Source organism: Perognathus longimembris, chromosome 2, assembly GCF_023159225.1.
Source record: "Perognathus longimembris pacificus isolate PPM17 chromosome 2, ASM2315922v1, whole genome shotgun sequence".
Lineage (NCBI taxonomy): Eukaryota > Metazoa > Chordata > Mammalia > Rodentia > Heteromyidae > Perognathus > Perognathus longimembris.
The window spans coordinates 102976302-102995171 of record NC_063162.1 but is presented as its reverse complement, the minus strand read 5'-3'; the positions used below and the strand labels follow the sequence as shown (position 1 = coordinate 102995171).

The window sequence follows — 18870 nt, the reverse complement described above, 5'->3', positions numbered from 1 at the left end:
CCTGCTTTTCAAAGTGAAGAATCTGAAAAGCTGCAAAGCAGCACTAGAACTTAAACCTCCTTCTGTGAAAGCCAAATGTGGTTTTGTTTCCAGGGCTCAGTAAGCAGTTGGTCCAGAGGCTGGAAAAGTAATTTGACAGCATTCCAGCCCTGTCAGCATCTTCCAATGAGCAGCTTTGTTATTTTCTGTAAACAGTTGTAAATTTCCAGAACCACAGGCACACCCATATTAAAATGTTAATTACTAAAATTCCTCCTAATGCCAGATGCAACTGAAGAGTGAATTAAAGTCACCTCAGAATGCCTTCTCTCAATTTCCCCCCACTAGCATGGACAATGGGGTGAAAATGGCCAGACTGAATTTTCCTTAGTCAGGTCAGATCTGACATGTCATTTTGTGAAATTTCTGAATTATGGAGAATAGATGGTTGATGCTATGCTTTACCTGCTTTGAAAATGTGAAAACAATTGTTGAGACTTGTTAAACAACAGGACTTTTTCAGGTTTCAAGTTTTGCATAAACAGTTACAGACAACCTATGGGCAACTCTCGCTCCTGCTTGATCTAAAAGTGCCTTGCCAAAATGGCAAAGCTTTAAAATAAAAATTCGACTGGGATGAAAGAGGATCATTTGATTTCAAATTACAGTCCCACCCTCTTGTGGCTCCACCCCCATGCCACAGTCCGCTGCTATGATTTATAACCCGCCACCCAACTGAGCCTCCACCTTCAGATCCTTCAAAGGGGTTAAGGTGTAAACTAGGAGGAAGTTTCTGAGGAAAGGATAAAGGTAGAAGGTGGGGTTAGGGAGGGAGGGCTAGAGGAAAGGCAATTAAAAGATCACATGCTTGGCCTAGTGAAAGAGCTCTTTGGTAGAGAAGGTTCCCGGCCTATTGAAGTTTTGCTGAATGTGGTTTTGCTCACCAAGAGTCTTAAGGGTTCTGTGGCAGGGCTTATAACAGGAGAGCTTTACCCAATCTACTGTAACCCAGATGGCCGGCGTGTGAACCCCACTCTGCTTTTGTCTTGATTTCTTTTATATGCTTGTATGCTTGCACAGCCAGACCACAGTGTTCCCAGCTGTAAGACTTGGGATTTGCTGTTTATCCCCTGAGGGGTAAATAATAGCAGCTGCAGTCTTATGCCAGAAAAAAACTTGCTTTCCTAACTTGGGAGTCTCAGTTGAGGACAAATGCAGGAGGCTTTCTAGAAGGGAAAAAAAAAAAAAGAGAAACCCCACCAGTTAATCTTTGAAAACGGAGGTGCCAAATATAACCATGGTTCTTAATTATCATTGCAGCAAGGTTTTATAGGTGGTGGGCTTTTTTGAAAAGAAGGAAGCCTTAAAAAAAATCCAGAACCAGACTGGGGCTCAGAGATCTCCCGTGAACTTCTGAGGAATCTAGGAAGAGGTAGCAGTGTTATGCTCTGAAGTCATAGGCTGTCCATTAGAAAAAGAATTTCTAAGAAGGTATCGTCTGGGACAGAAGGAATAAATTCCAGCTGCACGCTAGAAATTAGTGAGAATGGGTGAGTGAGGTTTCTGGAATTTAGGACTCTTGTAGACTTGTAAATTACAATCCAGTGGGTTCTACAGTTGTTTTTTACAGTTGCACACGGATAACATAAATCCTGTTTACAAGTCTATTCAGAAGGTATACTAATTCAGCTTAAAAGCTGAATTCAGGGCTGGGAATATGGTAGAGTGCTTGCCCTAGTATGCACGAGGCCCTAGGTTTGATTCTTAGTACCACATAAATAACAAAATAAAATTATGAAAAAAAAGTTGAACCCAAATATTGAAAATTTTGTATGACTTTTCTATCTTCATCTTGTTTTCTATAATCATTTACCTTGAACATTAAGACAAATGTTGAGCGTGCAATTTTAGGCACTGCAAAGATGCACATAAACTTGTTTCCAGACTTCAGAAAGAGCAGGAATTTTAAGTTGAGACTACACAGAGAGGAAAATTATATCTATATTTTTTAAACTTTTCTTCTTACTCTTTAAAATTCTTCAAATTCCCCAACTGTCAGATTATGACACTTGAGCCAAGGCTGACTTCAATCTTGTAGTACTAAGTGTTATTTATATGTAAAGTATCTAGGGGCTAAGTTGCCCAACATTTGCAAGAGCTAAGCTCCCACTAATGTGTCAGGAACTGTACATGTAGTAGCTCATTTGGTTTACAGAGAAACCCTATCTGGTACTTAGGTTTATCATTCTCATTTCATAGATGAGGAAATTAAAGCCTAGAGATTTATGAGCTAGTGCAATGTCACAGCCCAGTAAATATTTTGGTTAAGAAAGTGTGTAGATGCAGAGAAATCTCTTTGGATGTAAAAGAGTAAAATAAATCACACTGGGAAAATGGACTAAAAATGTATACTTCTAGTTAACAATGCTTTTGTAGTTTAAAAGATAATGCACTAGGGGGCACTAACTAAGTACACAAACTGACAACTGTTTTGCTAATGCAGTTCCCACAGTAGTAAAAAATATATAATCAATAATGGATTTGAGCCAAAAAAGCCCTCCCCCAAAGACTATGACACATTTTATGGTAATTGGAAAGCCATATTTCATATTATCATTCCTCCAATTAAAAAAAAAGACATGCTTTATACTAAACGATTCATAATTTGTCTCTACTTGATATTGCTATTCAAAGTCCCCTTTACTTAAAGGTGTTTTCTTTGCCTGCTGAGTGTCAAAGAAATAGGGCAGAATAATGGAAATAATTTTTAAGACAATTGCACCAAGACAATTTCATGTTAATGTATTTTAGCAAAGTTAAAGCATGCATCAATTTTTAAAGAAAACCATTTCTAAGAACTTAAAATGGAAGGAACAAGACTTGACCCAGAACCACAAATTCCAGAGGCAACATCTTTTAGTGGTAACTCCAGATTTCTAGCTAATGTTTCTATTTTTTTGGAATCAACCTGACATCTATTTCTTTCCTCTATGACAACTAGGATGTTAACATACATTTCTTCTCAGAAAGGATTTACAAAGTCACTTTTATTGTTTTCCATGATTACAAAAGCATTATCATGACAGAACATTTAAAAATAGATATATTACGAGGTCTGGGAATATGGCCTAATGGTAAAGTGCTCACCTCGGATACATGAAACCCTGGGTTCGATTCCTCAGCACCTCATATATAGAAAAAGTCAGAAGTGGTGTTGTGGCTCAAGTGGTAGAGTGTTAGCCTTGAGCAAAAAGAACCCAGGGAACAGTGCTCAGGCCCTGAGTCCAAGCCCCAGGATTGGCAAAAAACAAAACAAAAAATACATATAATACGTACAACACTGTAACCCTTCTGTAATCACTTTAACAATAAAGAAATAAAAAATAGATATAAAATTCTTTATTTGGATGCATATAACACAAATATGCAATTTTTTTTAATTGGGATTTTAAAAAATGTTGTCAGTTGTGGGGCTTGAACTCTGGGCCTGGCACTGCGCTGCCACTGAGCTCTTCAGCTCCAGGCTAGTGCCCAACCACTTGAGCCACAGCCTCATTTCTAGTGGTTAATTGGAGATAAGAGTCTCACTTTCCTGCTATGCTGGCTTTGAACCACCATCCCCAGATCTCAGCCTCCTGAGTAGCTAAGATTACAGGAATGAGCTACCAGCTCCCAGGTAGTTATTTTATAAACTATGGTATTCACTTTTCTATATCATTAGTTTTCTCTTTACTCTTCATCTTTTTTTTTTTTTTTTTGCCTGTCCTGGGACTTAAACCCAGGGGGGCTAAGCACTGTCTCTGAGCCTCTTTATGTTCAAGGCTAGTGCTCTATCACTTGAGCCACAGCACCATGTCTTTCTTTTGCTGAGTCTCATGGAGGGCTGGGAATATGGTCTAGTGGCAGAGTGCTTGCCGTATATACATGAAGCTCTGGATTCGATTCCTCAGCACCACATAAAGCCAGAAGTGGCACTGTGGCTCAAGTGGTAGAGTGCTAGCTTTGAGCAAAAAGAAACCAGGGACAGTGCTCAGGCCCTGAGTTCAAGCCCCAGGACTGGCAAAAAAAAAAATAAATAAAGTCTCATGGACTTCTTTGCAGGGGCTGGCTTTGAGCCATGATCCTCAGATCCCAGCCACCTGAGTAGGATTACAAGCATGAGCCACCAGTGCCTGACCCCTTTATTCTTAACAGTGCTGCCGGGAAGGCCTTCACAGCACTGACCTACATTTCTAATTTTCATTTCATTTTTAATATTTTGATTGTGGTATAACTAGAGTACATAAATCTTACTGGTACTTGAGGAACTTTTAAGTTACATAGAAATATCAAACTACATCCTATGCTCCTAATCAATGCTACTTTCAAACTTAAGTGCCCAGCAGGAATCGGGTACTTTTACTGTGTGAATTGTGGTTATTGGCAGTGTCTTTCAGTCTCAGTTACAGGACAATGGGTCTCAGAGACACTGAAAATAGTGTCTATAGAGACAAGGATTTAGAACTGCCTTTCCCTGTCTCCACCCCAATGATATGGTGAAAACAACTGGAGGGAAAAGCTCTAATTATCCCTTAATATGTCCAAAGTTTAGTGGATCAGAAAGTGTCATGTTTGGAATATATCTTTGTGTTTGTGCTTGATTAAAAATTAAGAGTCTCTCAAGGGGCTGGGAATGTGGCTTAGTGGTGGAAAGCTTGCCTAGCATGCATGAACCCCTGGGTTTGATTCCTCAGTATCACATAAACAGAAAAAGTTGGAAGTGGTAGAGTGCCTTAAGCTGAAGAGCTCAGGGACAGTGCCCAGGCCCAGACCCCAGCAAAAACAAATAAAATAAAATAAATAAATAAAGAGTCTCATGGACTCTGCTGTACGGGCTGGCTTTGTACCACAATCCTTAGATCTCAGCCTCCTTAGTAAGGATTACAGGCATGAGCCACTGGTACCCAGCCACCATTACTTTATAAAAAGTAATGAGCACAGTTACTAGTCGTTAGTGCAACTTAAAAAGAAACCCTAGCAAGCCCAAGCAAGTGAGCTGGTGGCTTAATCCTGTAATCCTAGATATTCAGGGTCCTGGAATCCGGAGGATTATGGTTTGAAACCAGCCCAGGCAGAACACAAACTTCACCTCCAAAAAGCCAGGCTGGAAGCATGGCTTAAATGGCAGAACACCAGCTAAGCAGGAACAAAGCCTTGAGTTCAAAATCTGGCAAAAAAAAAAAAAAAACAACAAAACCAAACCTGGCATTCCTTTTTTTGGGTGCAGGTTCTGAGGGCTCTCTGTGCTAGTCCTGGGCCCTGTCCCTGAGCTTTTGTGCTCAAGGTTAGCACTCTATCACTTGAGCCACAGCTTCATTTCTGGCATTTTTGGTGTTTAATTGTGGATAACAATCTCATGGACTTTCCTACCCAGGCTGGCTTTGAACCTCAATCCTCCTCCGGAGGAGCTAGGATTACAGGTGTAGATTAATCAGTGCCTGGCTCTCTTACTCTATGTACATATACATATACATATACTTAAAATATTAAGATAATATACAGAAGAGTTAGTTTCATAAGCCAGGTAATTAGTAAATTTCTTTTTGAACAATGCCACCTGTTCCTTTACTGTTGTATTTGTTCACCTTTTATCCCCCCTCTATGCCCCTAGTTTTGTATATATTTTTCATTATTATAAAGATGATGTAGAAAGTTACTGTTTCATAAGTCAAGTAATGAATACATTTCTTTTGGAGCAATGTCACCCCTTTCTTTGCTCTCTCCCAGTTTTATACTGTCTCCACCCACAAGTTATTTAGAGTTCATTTTCCACCTAGTGTCTGAGTACCACTGCTGCATTTATTCACCCTCTCTTGCTCTTTTTAAAAATCCTGATCTCTATACCTGGTTTTTAATCCGGCCAGTTATCCATGAAACAATGTCAGAAAACAAAAGCTGTGTATAATAATTGGGAAATATTATGGCCTGCTGTGATATATGCCCAAAATGCAGTTAGGAAGAGGGTCATCTGCTGCTTTTTTTTCCTGTGAAACAAAAACCATAATGACACTGCCAAACTCTTGATTGTCCATCACTCTGGAGTATGTTTATTTAGTACAAATCTTGCAAAAAGGGGCAAGTGAAATAAAAGCAAAACCCTTTTGAGGCACTCAGAACCTGACAGGTTGCTTGAGACATGTTAACCATATTGAACAACTGGGAGGCCAGTTTCCTGATTACATCTAAGGGGCCATTCCTATGTCTTTTCTCATGAGCACAGAGAATCAAAAACACTTTTGTACCTAACAAATCTGATTATCTCTAGCAAAGAGGTACAGGATAAACTTCCTGTTGTACTGAGGACTCAATCGATTTGGCACACTAAAGTGCCAGAGGACTACACCTCCCAGGTCCTCTTAACCCTTCCAATTAGATACTTCTGTATGTCTAGCACTATTCTATGGGTTTTGCAAGCATTATTTTATCTGGCACATTAATTTAACTTAATAAGAGAAGCTCAGAGAGGTTAAGTAACCTCTTCAACCTGTACACTGCTAATAAGCATGGGCAGTTAGAATTCAAATAAAAGCCAGACCTACATTAGAGCCATTACTGCTCCAGCCTCACCTTATTGAGCATGGAGAAAAATAAATGGCTAACGGAAGTGGTGGTACAAGTCTGTAATCCTAGCATTCAGGAGGATTGGGTTTCAGGCAGGTGTGGGCTACATAAACAAACAAACAACAGGAAAAGAAAAATAAATGGTTATTTCCTCCAGGCGCAAAGGACAATGGAGGGACAGGACTCCACCAGCATTTCCGGAAGATGGCGGCTGCGCTAGAGGGGGGGCGACAGGGCCGACGGGGAGGGAGGGAGGGCGGGGGAGCTCCAGACGCAGAGGCCGCAGAGCTCCACTGGCGTCCTTCCTTCTGACCACCAAAGCGGATGGGGTCACTCCAGGACGCCAGCAAATACAGCCCAAGGAACCTGGCAGGCACAGGCTTTCGAAAGGCTGGCTTGCCCCTCCCGGCTGGAGGGCGGCTCCCCCGGATGACGCAAAAGCAGCCCTGGCCACACCCTTTACTGTGCCAGCCGGCAGGGCTGACTCACAAGCCAGGTCTCAACTCGACTCTGCTAGCGGCCACTCCACCCACAGCTCCTTCTCTCTCTGTTGAGGGAAGGTCTGGACAGTTTGTAAATGTTTCCCTGTGCAGAGCGGTTAGCAGGCCCACGGGGGCGGGTGTTGTGTTCCATGAGTCCGTCCATGGTTATGGTATGCCACTCACAGCTCAGGTACAGAAAATGAGCTACTTCCATAAAAATTCTAAGCTGGGATGCGGAACCTGTCACATCTTGATCAGACATAAGAAAGGGCTGAACTCGATAGATAAAATCCTTCACTGCAGCTTTTCAATTGAGGGGCCATTTGAGTTGGATGCTGAAGTAATGTTAGAAGCTAAAATAACCTGAATAGGGTGCGGACTACTACACTATTTCCAAGCTTCATTATTGGCAGAACATACTTTACCAGCAAAGGATTCCTAGAAAATCCTCCAACAGAATTTAAGATATGTGCATTATGTAACTTCAAGGTTTTAACAAGGTTCAAGGCACAAAACAATCTGTATCACTAGTTGATAGGGTGGCTTAGGGAAGATGGAGTGTGAGGTCAGCTTGAGATGATAGGAAGAGTGGTAGTATCCTAAACACCCTCACACTTCTGAAAATAACCCATGTTAAGGTCGTTTAAACTAACTTGTGATTGTATGAAACCAATTAAACTTACATTTTAGGCATAAAGACTATTCAGAAAAAAGTAGGTTGCCTTTTTGCTTTCCATCTTCTATTAGCAAGCAAATGTTTGATTCCAGGCAGATAATTTGGCTTGATGAAAATATCACAAGGGCCTGGTCAAGAAATGCCCAAAATTCGAGACCCCCCCTCAAAGACCACCTAGAAACCGATTCTGATGCAAAAGCAGAGTCGTTTATTAGCAAGCTCAAACTGGGACCTACGCCCACAAGGACACAGCCAAGATGGACGAAGGCCCCAAGCACAGATTACACTGGGTAAAGTAAACAAGTCTAGGGGATTCCCAGTTAAACAGACTTGCAATTGGTTAACCTTTAGTGTGTTATCTATTCCTGATTAGCTGGGGCATTGTCACTTAAGAGCAAGACAGTCAAAGTTTGCAAAAGACATCTGGGCTCAGCCTTCACCTGGTATGGACCTCGGGACTGTTAGTGGGGGAGGGGGGAGTGCTGCAAGGGACTTTTGACGCCAGTCTCCTCCTGCTATGTATACGTTAGTTACTTATTGGGGCAGTAACTTGTCAGGGGCTTGGTTGCCTGGTGGAGCACCTGGTGTTAGGTCCTCTCCCTGAGGGGTCCATGTAGATGCCCCCACCTCATTAAGTCTCCATCCAGTTACCTGGGTAATCTCTCTCTCTCTCTCTCTCTCTCTCTCCTCTCCTTCTTTCCTGCCTGAATACCGCGTGGCGTTCTCCTTTACCGGCTACCTACTTTAAAAACCTAACACCTGGCACTTCACATATTTATCTGCTGATATTCCAGTACACAGCACAATTATCAGACAAGGCAGTGAAGTGTCTTACAAACAATGGCTAAAGCATCCTAACTTTAACTGACCTCTGGTCAAATGAAGTCTCTCTGGCTACCTTGATTATTTTGGACTGCATTTTGTTCAGGCTTCATACTGACACATTCTGCAGTTATTCCAGGAAGCTTCAGGGCCCAGTCAGGCCCAAGCTACAGTATAGAGGTGCACCGGCTGCTCAAGCTCCTCAGTCACTTTTGGGTGATGAGGTTTGAACTCAGGGCCCCACGTCTGAGCTCTAGCACTCCCCCAGCTCTCAATCCATACTCTGGGGATGGTTATAAAAGTGAATGCCATGTACAAAGAATCTGGGTTTTGAACCTGGATTCCCCTCATTTCTATTGCCTATTTTCCAGTTACAGAAGTGTTCACAGTACAGGGTAACTTTTTTTTTAAACACTGGGAATCAAACCCCTGGCCCCTGGCTTCACCAATGCTACAGGTAAGTATTCTAACACCAGACAACACTCCCAGCCCTACTCATTAAAACAAAACAAAAATTTCATCAACAAGAATTGGAGGTGTGGCTCTAGTGGTAGAGGGACAGACCACATTGCCCGGAGTATTGGGACACACAGCCCATGAACAAATGGTCACTTGAGAGGCAGTATTAGCTTATATGTAATTCTGCCATTTGGACAAGTATCTTCTTTTTAGATAGAAGTTTTATAATTGCCAGTGTTATTTTAAATCATTTAGCTAGGTTAATACCATGCTAGACCCCTCAACTACTCCTTGGAAATGATATTAACATTCTCTGATGTCTAATAATTATTTTCAAAATATGAAGTCTGATTCAATCATGTAGTTCTCCTGTTAAACAGGAACAGAGGAAAACCTCAGCTGTGATGCAGTTCTGTGTGTAGCAGCTCAAAATAGTACTGTTCTATTTCCTCCCTCTTGGTCATGCTGCACTGTAAATATGTCTCTAAAAACCCATTCTCTACTCAAATATACTTTTCTTTATCATTGTTTATACTATAGTATACACTATACTATCTGTATCCCTAAGGAGTTTAAAATATTGATCAGCTTCGTAAATGAGCACATTATTGTGATACCATTTCTTAGGACAATGTCAAGCCTCGTGATCACCACCAACAAAAAATGTAGTTGTCTGCCACTAAAATATGGGTAAAAATCTGATACCTTAAATATACCCAAAGCATTTTTTATGTCAAATCTACTTTATTTTGTGTAATCAAGCCAAGAACCCTGGGTTGATAAGCAATTGTGCCATCAAGTGCTACATTTCTAGTCAAATTTACTTTTTTTGTGGTGCTGAGAATCTAACCCAATATAATCGAACCCTTTTACTGGCAAGGCAAGTGCTCCAATATTAAGCTACATCCCATTCCTAAATTTAATGATGGTATATTACTCCTTGCTCTAATCATGATACGTATGATGACTTGATTTTTCATTACATTTGAACATTTGTATTTTGGCTTCTGGCAAAGCCGGCTGTCTTCTTCTCTGTGTACTGATGTACACTTCGATAACCAGCAACGGCTGTCGTTTTGTTTTTAGTACTCAGGGCCTGGATGCTGTCTCTGAGCTTTCTTATCAAGTCTAGCCCTCTTTTACTTGAACCACAGCTCTAATTCCAACTTTTTTGGTGTTTAACTGAAGATAAGAAGAGGCTTAAGAACTTTTCTGCCTGTGATGGCTTCAAGCTGTGATCCTCAGATCTCAACCTATCTGGGAAGGTAGATACAAGACACCAGCACTTAGCGCTGGTTACCATTTGGGCGCTACCTAAGTTTTAGAAATCTTAAGTTCAAAGTATATTTTAGATTTTACAACCTTTTTCTGAATAGGGAGCCATATTTTATGCTTTACCACAGATTATCACATATTCATCTTCTTCCCCCTTTTAGCAATCCTTTAAAATATTTTTAATTCCTACGCTGTCTTCTTGTCCTTAGTGGGGAAAAAAGGCCAACAAAGCTCAGCTTCGTGCAGATATACAGGACCATAGTGCTAGTTGAGTATCTAATTCAATGTAGTTTTCACCGCAGAGCTTTCTCATACCTCACCACTAAGTCCTTATCTCTTCCTTTAAAATTACTAAATATTTCTTTCAATCAATTACTGAAAAGATTAAAGAACACTATACTGTACCCCAGGGGAACAGAGATTTAACAGCTATCCAGTTAAAAATCAACATTAGAAACTGATTTATGTTTATTACAGCATGAGCACAAAAACTATATATTTAACATGCAAAATTATACATGTAACATTTATTACAAATATTACAAATAGCTCCTACAATTGGCATAATCCTAGTAGCTACCTTAATGGAAATTACTATTGTAGCATTCCAAAAGTTAGCACTGGAAAAAAATTACCAGTAAGTCCCTCAAATGGCAGCCTATTTAGTTGATTGGAGTACTTGTGGAGTGAACCACATAATCTATACTGTTTGCTACCTTCTTAGTCAACCTTCATTTACTTTTTACCTTTTTTTTGGTGCAGGTGCTGGGCTTGAACTCAAGGTCTGGGCACTGTCCTTGAGCTTTCTTTGTTCTAGGCAAGTTAGTGCTCTACCATGTGAGCTATAGCTCTACTTCCAATTCTTTTGGTTGTTAATTAGGGATAAGTTTCACAGACTTTCCGGCCCAGGCTGGCTTCAAACTACAATCCTTATATCTCAGCCTCCTGATAGGATTACAGACAGGAGCCTACCGTATATGTACTTCATTACATATTTTCTGTAACACTTGCAAAGTACCTAGGAATAAAGTTTATCCAGTGATCCTTTCTATATTTTTTGTTTTTTTTTTTTTTTTGGCCAGTCCTGGGCCTTGGACTCCGGGCCTGAGCACTGTCCCTGGCTTCTTCCCGCTCAAGGCTAGCACTCTGCCACTTGAGCCACAGTGCCGCTTCTGGCCGTTTTCTGTATATGTGGTGCTGGGGAATCGAACCTAGGGCCTCGTGTATCCGAGGCAGGCACTCTTGCCACTAGGCTATATCCCCAGCCCCCCTTTCTATATTTTTTAAAGGCTCCTGTGAGACCTAAGATCCAAAAGGAATAATCTGTTTGTTGGGAAGCTATCTAGCCAAGGATTACTATTAATATTTAGAAGCTGCTCACATAACTTGATAAAGACTTTATTATTATAAGCACTTTCCTTCCAAACAGCTCAGAGCCTTCGAAACAATACTTCTCTTGATGTTATCACATTACTAAGGAAATCAGATTACTAAGGAAATCAGATGTGCCAGAGAGAGTTTAGCAAAGGGCAAAGCTGAACTACTTTCAAATTTCTAGCATTAAGGCTGGGTGGCTTGTGATATGGAAACTCTTCCCTATTGCCTAAACCCTTAAGAGACCCAAATTTAAAAAGCTAGCTGACCTGACTGTAATTGAGTTATAAATTCCAAATTTTATGACTGCTCTGAATATTATCCTACTGGAAATTTTAGAATACTTAAGTCCAAAAAGAAATGAACTCATTACCTGACTTATGTATATCACTTTTATAACAAGAGTAAACAATAAAAATTTAAAAATAACAATAGCTCAATGCTGATGAGATTAACATAACTGGGACAGAAAAACCCCAAAGTGCCCTAGTTCAAGCCCTAAGACCGGCCAAAAAAAAAAAGAGTACCAGGGACTTTTCTGCCCTGGTTGGCTTCAAACCATCATTCTCAGCCTCCTGAGTTGCTAGATATTTCCTCTTAATTTTATATACAGCAAAGAAGAAACATACTAAGCAAACTATTTTCCTGCTGGGTGCAGTGGCTCACACCTGTAATCCTAGCTACTCAGGAGGCTGAGATCTGAGGATCGTGGTTCAAAGCCAGGCAGGGCAGGAAAAGCCATGAGACTCTCACCTCCACCTCCAATTAACCACTAGAAAACTGGAAGTGGTGCTGTGGCTCAAGTGGTAGAGTGCTAGTGTTGAAATGAAGAGCTCAGGGGCAGCATCCAGGCCCAGAGTTCAAGTCCCATGAAGGACAAAAAGAAAACAAACTTTCCCAAATGTAATTTCATTTAGTGCTTAGATAAGACCAGGAATAAAAGCTTTGACCCAATAGACAACAGATTCTACTGACTGTCCTATTTTCAGTTTGAATTAGGAAAGCAATATTTGGAGGTTCCAAGCCTAGCTTTGTCATTACTGTGACAGTTATAGGACTCTAATTTGATCTCAATTTACTCCCTTTCCAGTTTCTCTAAACATAAACAGTCCCAGTCAAACTGGTTTACTTCAATTATTTTCTCTATGACTTTGCACATGCTGTATGCTGACCAAAAATGTTGCCTTTGGCCCCTCAACTATTGAAATCCCTAATTTAGGTTGGAGAGACAGGCTAAGTGGTGGAGATTTGCCTAGAATTCAGGAGACCCTGGTCAAAAAAAAAAAGGATACAGGATGTACCATCTTATCTTAAGATAGCCAAAGTGGGAGCATGGGAAAAAAGAAGCCACAAGTACTACTCACATAAATGTGGTTAGAAAATTTATGTTTAGGATAGGGGAGAGGTACTTAAGACTACCATGAAATATCTATTATAGAAATTTGAGAACAATGAATATGGCTACTGTCCTTTTCTAATTTCAATTACAGATGGAAAACTACAAGACCTTAATGCTTCTTATCCAAAGTCAAGCTTTTGTCCAGATGAGCCATTGCATGAGCAGTTCTCATAAAAAATAAAACAACAAAAAATTTTATTAGTTGTATTGGGGAGGGGGATTTCATTGTATTATTTCCACATATGCATATGTGTCCTAATTAAATTCACTCACCCTATCACCCTTACCTCCTCAAAATGATTTTAACAGGTTTCACGGTTATGTTCTCATATATGCAAATCACCTAACTTTACCCATATTCACCCTCACTCACCCCCTTGGTTCATAATCACCCATCCTGCTGATGCCCACCCAGCCTTTTTACTTTTCTGCCATTCATTTTTCTACTCTATCATTTTCTAGTCCATGACCATGCTATTTCACACATGTATAGCCTGCTTTCACAGACCACACTGAAGAAAACTAAGTACTAGAGAGAAGACGAACTTGAAGAATAGATTCTCTGATCTACAACAGTAATGTGTGTCAAAAATATAACAAGGCTGGGAATGTGGTTTAGTGGTAGAGTGCTTGCTTAGCATGCATGAAGCCCTGGGTTTGATTCCTCAGTACCACAGAAACAGAAAAAGCCATAACTGTTGCTGTGGCTCAAGTGGTAGAGTGCTAGGCTTGAGCTCAGGAACAGTGTCTAGGTCCTGAGTTCAATCCCCAAGATGGGCAAAAACAAAACAAAAAACAAATACAATAGAAGCCAGGCACTGGACAGACACTGGAGAGGCATAACTAGATTATACAAAGAATATTGTTTTTGTTTGCCCGTTCTAGGTGTTTCAATTCAGGACCTCATGCTTGATCAGATTGCCTATCTTGCTGAGGCTGGCAGTATAGCACTTAAACCACATTACTAGTCCAGCCTTTAGCTGTTTTTGTTTTTGCCAGTCGGGGCCTGAGCTCTGTCCCTGGCTTCCTTTTTTTTTTTTTTTTTTTTCTCAAATTTTTATTATCAAACTGACGTACAGAGAGGTTACAGTATCATACGTTGGCCCTGGCTTCCTTTTGCTCAAGGCTAGCACTCTACCACTTGAGCCACAGCACCACTTCTGGCCTTTTCTATTGATGCACTCTACCACTAAGCCACATTCCCAGCCCTAGATGGTTCTTTTTGAAGATGGAGTCTTAAGGTAGTTTTGGCCTAGGCTGGCTTTAAACAGAGCCTCCAGAATCGCTAGGATTACAAGTGTGAGCCATTAGTGCCTGATGGAGATTTCATTATTTTCTTTAAATGTAAAACTGAGTGGTTTATAAATTTCAATTAGTTTGGTAAGTTTGGTAGTACATAAATATCCAGGTGTTCAATACATCATGGTAACTTCCTTAAATTCACAGATTAACATCACTAAAACCATGTGTTTGCTAATCATTTTACTTTGCCTTTAGTAATGAAGTCTTTGGTAGTAGAATCAGTGTTTTGAGAGTTAAACAATGCAGTTTTCACATTTTCAGAATTGATGTTATTTTGTTCTTAGTAAGAGTAGGTAAGTAACTAAAAAAATTGGCTTAAAAACAAGTCTAACTAGTACAACCACTCTGGAAGGCAGTTTGGAGGTTCCTCAAAAAAACTAAACAGAAATTCCCTATGATACAACTCTTGGGCATCTACCCAGAATTTTACAAGTCAAGGTAGGGTAAAAACATGTGCACATCCACATTCATTGCTGCACTCTTCACAATAGCCAAGTTATGGAAATAGCCCAGATGCTCTACAGTGGATGAGTGGATCCAAAAAAAAATGTGGTACATATGCACAATGGATTTTTACTTATCCATTAAAAAGAGTAACATTATGCCATTTTTAGGGAAATGGGTAGACCTAGAACAAACCAAGTGTTAATAAGACAAGCTCAGAGACAAATAGTGTGTTTTCTTTCATATGTGGAATCTAGAACGATAAATTATACAGGATTCTAAGCAGTCACACATAAAGACCAAATGAGGATATTAGTACGGGAAAAACCCAGAGGCATAACGCTCCCAACATGTAAAATACTATTTATCAAAACAAATAGGGGGGAGGGGGGAATGAGGGAGGAGGTAACAAACAGTAAAAGAAATGTACCCAATGCCTAACGTATAAAACTGTAACCTCTCTGTACATCAGTTTGAAAAAAAACAAAAACAAATTCTAGGAAACATATAGGTTATTTCTGTTGTTGGTAGTGCTGTTTGTGTGGCCCCTCCTCCATTTTTGGCTTTTATTTTTTGGGTGAGGGGCACAAAAAGAGAAGAGGGGTAAATAAATGCAATGCAATTCAGTATACATTATGTGGAAAATGAACTATGCGACTGTGGGCAGGAATGGGAGGGGGAAAATAGACCAAAGGAGTAACAATGTATAAAAGAAAAATGTTCACAGGAATTATGAAATTGGAATCCCTCTGTATATACCTTAATAACAACAATAATTATACCTATAATCAAAGCATTTGGGAGGTGAAGGTTGACGTTCTAGGATATTGATCAAGACCACTCTGGGCATTATAGAAAGAAGCTGTCTTAAAACAAAAACAAAACTCACAACTCCAAATGAACAAACTAAAAGTAAGTCTCCATTCAAATTTGTACTCAGGATCATTTAGAGTTTGGGCATTAGACAGTAACAATACCACTTAGGAAAGTTGTAAAAAAAAATCATTTTACTTTCATTCTATCCATTCTATTCTAGCCATACTCAGAAAAGTATATGTATATGCCAGTGTATAATTTACCTACCTACAAAACCAAATGGAGTGTTGAAGATGTGGCTTCCATGGTAAAGTGCCTGCCCAGCAAAGTCCTGAGTTCAAATCCCAGTACTGTCTTGATATAAAATATGGACATAGATGCTATGTTTGTCTGCTATTAAGATTTTATCTCCTTGGTTCAGCTTCTCTGAACACTACTGTCTCAATTATTTTTCTTGAAAGTCAGAGTATCTTTATACCCAGGCAACAAACGTGTATTTTATAATGTCTCATATGTCTCCTTTATTTTGGTACAACTAGGGCAAAGACTAAAACATTGTTAAGGTTAAACGGGTTTGAAAAATCACTGCTCTGACACCTTGACAAAATTATTACTTGAGAAGCAGTGTACATACAGCAGCACCCAACAGTTTGGAGTACTCAGCATTTTGGCGGGGGTTGGAGGGGGTGGGGGCAAGAAATATACTAGCAGTTACAGATTTCTAATTTGGCTTAAAATTAAGACTTGCCATTAATTCTCTCCCACTGTGACTAAACTACTAGTAATGATCCAGGATGACATATATCTTGTTAAAAATATATATCTTACCTGGACATCGGTGGCTCATTCATGATTGTAATCCTTGATACTCAGGAGGCTGAGACCCAAGGATTGCAGTTTAGAGCTAGCCCAGGCAGTAAAGTCCATGAGATTCATCTCCAGTTAACCACCAAAAAGCTGGAAGTTGAGCTGTAGCTCAGTGGTAGAGCGCTAGCCTTGAGCACAAAAACTCAGGGATAGCAACTCAAGCTCTACACACACACACACACTCTCTCTCTCTCTCTCCTGTTGCCATTCCAAGACCTTATTTGTAATTACTGTGCTGTTACTTATTAACCACTAATCTTTTCTCTATTTTTTTTGGCCATTCCTGGGGCTTGGACTCAGGGCCTAAGCACTGTCCCTGGCTTCTTTTTGCTCAAGGCTAGCACTCTGCCACTTGAGCCACAGCGCCACTTCTGGCCATTTTCTGTATATGTGGTGTTGGGGAATTGAACCCAGGGCCTCATGTATATGAGGCAGGCACTCTTGCCACTAGGCCATATCCCCAGCCCCTCTTTTCTCTCTTCAATGTTATACATAATGTTGACATGTTATATAAGCTGTACACAGAAGTGCAAGTGGCAAGAAATAAAGCAAGCTAAGTTTGAACTGAATAAAGAATGTGAGAAAACAAGTATAGAGGGCTAAACAAGCCTAATAATGGATTAAAAAAATGTAAAGGCATACATGGGTTAGGTTGTATGCCTTAAACGATAGGAATGTAGGTACCTGATTAAAATTAAGGCACCATTCCAATTTGTCCCAGGATCAAAGAAATGGTAAGGGACAACTAGAATATTGTTTTAAACTTGAGACAAATACCAACCAATGTGTCTTGGTAAGAGTACTTTAAGAAATAATTATTTCTTTTAGGAAAGGTGGTAATGAGGAGTCAACTCAAGAGCCTAGTGCTTGCTAGGCAGGTGCCCCTACCACTTGAGCCACTCCACCAGCCCAATAAGTCTTTTGAAAAGATATACTAAAATAACAATCTGCAGAAATAAATTCTGTCATACAATACAATCTAGGTTTAGGTTGCAATACTATTTTAGTCTATTAAAGACTAGAAAAAAAATGAAAAAAGAAAAAAGCCTAAAGTAGAGCCGGTGGTATAGCACTCAGGCCAAGTTCAAGACCCAGGACCAGGAGGGGAAAAAAATGGAAAACTGTATAAACAAATTCCACATAGAAAAAAAGTGCCACAGGGTACAAAAGAACAAATTAAACAAGTTGTAAATAATGACAAATTTAAGTGTATGATTAATTTCATCCATTTAGAAATTTTGTTTGACCCTTTACTTCTTCAAGCAAATATTCCATTTTTACACTGGCCACTGAAAGTTCAGAATTTATACTGGAGACTAAGGAACTCCTTTCACTACATGTATAGTTAACTTAACACATATTGTTTAATAGACATTAATTATTCAGTTCAATTCAAAACCACTCCAGAGAACTGTGGGTTATATAGGTGGCTTGTTACTTTCCTATTTGCTTTCTTTGCAGAGGTGAGGGCAGTCTGGCCCTTGAAATCTTTCAGTTCATAACAGGACAGCCACACAATGCTTGTCAGCTCTCCACCCATTTTAATGATTTTGTATAGTCCTTGAATGAGTCTATAAAAATCTACATGTTCTTTGGCAGAACCCGACTAAGTAGAAGTAGCACATTATTGCCTCTCATTTCCAGAGGAAAGCTGTTTCAAATCTGAATTAAACAGCAGAGAACAAGAAACTTGCTAAATGTTTTTCTGGATACTTAAAAACAACCAAGCTGATTCAAGGCATTTAGAAACTTTTAATACTATTTTTAAAACATTCTACAAATATGGACTGATGTTACCCTGAGAACATCTTTGCTGGGGCAGGGATTGAGGGAACATCTAATTCATTTTCCAAGAAGTTCATCAGGCCATGTGTATTTAAATTTAAAGTATATCTAATGACTTCAGTTCAAACCATTCTCAGAAATGAATCTTTTCATTCTTCTGTAATTACAAGAAGACACTAAAATGTCAGGGTCGTGGGTGGAACATATAGGAAAATTTCATACAAAAACAAAATCCAGTGAATCACGTTAAGTCAGAGTGTTTCCTCACTTTTAATGAGTTTCAGCAAATATGTGAAATGGTAACTTGGAGGGCAGAGAACAGTGGCTCATGCCTGTAAACACAGTTATTCTAGAGGTGGAGAACTGGAGTCTAGGCAAAGCTGGGAGAACCTATCTCAACCAAAAGCTTTTGCTTGTAATCCTGTAAGGGGGGAATAGGAGAAGCTTGGTTCAACCCTATCCATATTAAAACTAAAGCAAAAATTGCTGGAGGCCTAGTGGAGCACTTGCCTAACAACACTCAAAGCAGAATTTAAACTCAAGGAGCTGGTCACCAGTGTCTCATACCTGTAATCCTAGCCATTCAAGAG

The 18870-nt window shown here is 39.8% G+C and overlaps 1 long non-coding RNA gene across 1 annotated transcript; it reads right to left on the bottom strand.

The window, feature by feature from the left end:
• Window positions 1-374: 374 nt before the first annotated feature.
• Window positions 375-18692, bottom strand: LOC125346907. The gene is made up of 3 exons (XR_007210061.1): window positions 18681-18692; window positions 17101-17104; window positions 375-1668 (listed from the first exon to the last, which is right to left on the bottom strand). It is a non-coding gene; the product is annotated as an uncharacterized LOC125346907 (long non-coding RNA).
• Window positions 18693-18870: the final 178 nt, after the last annotated feature.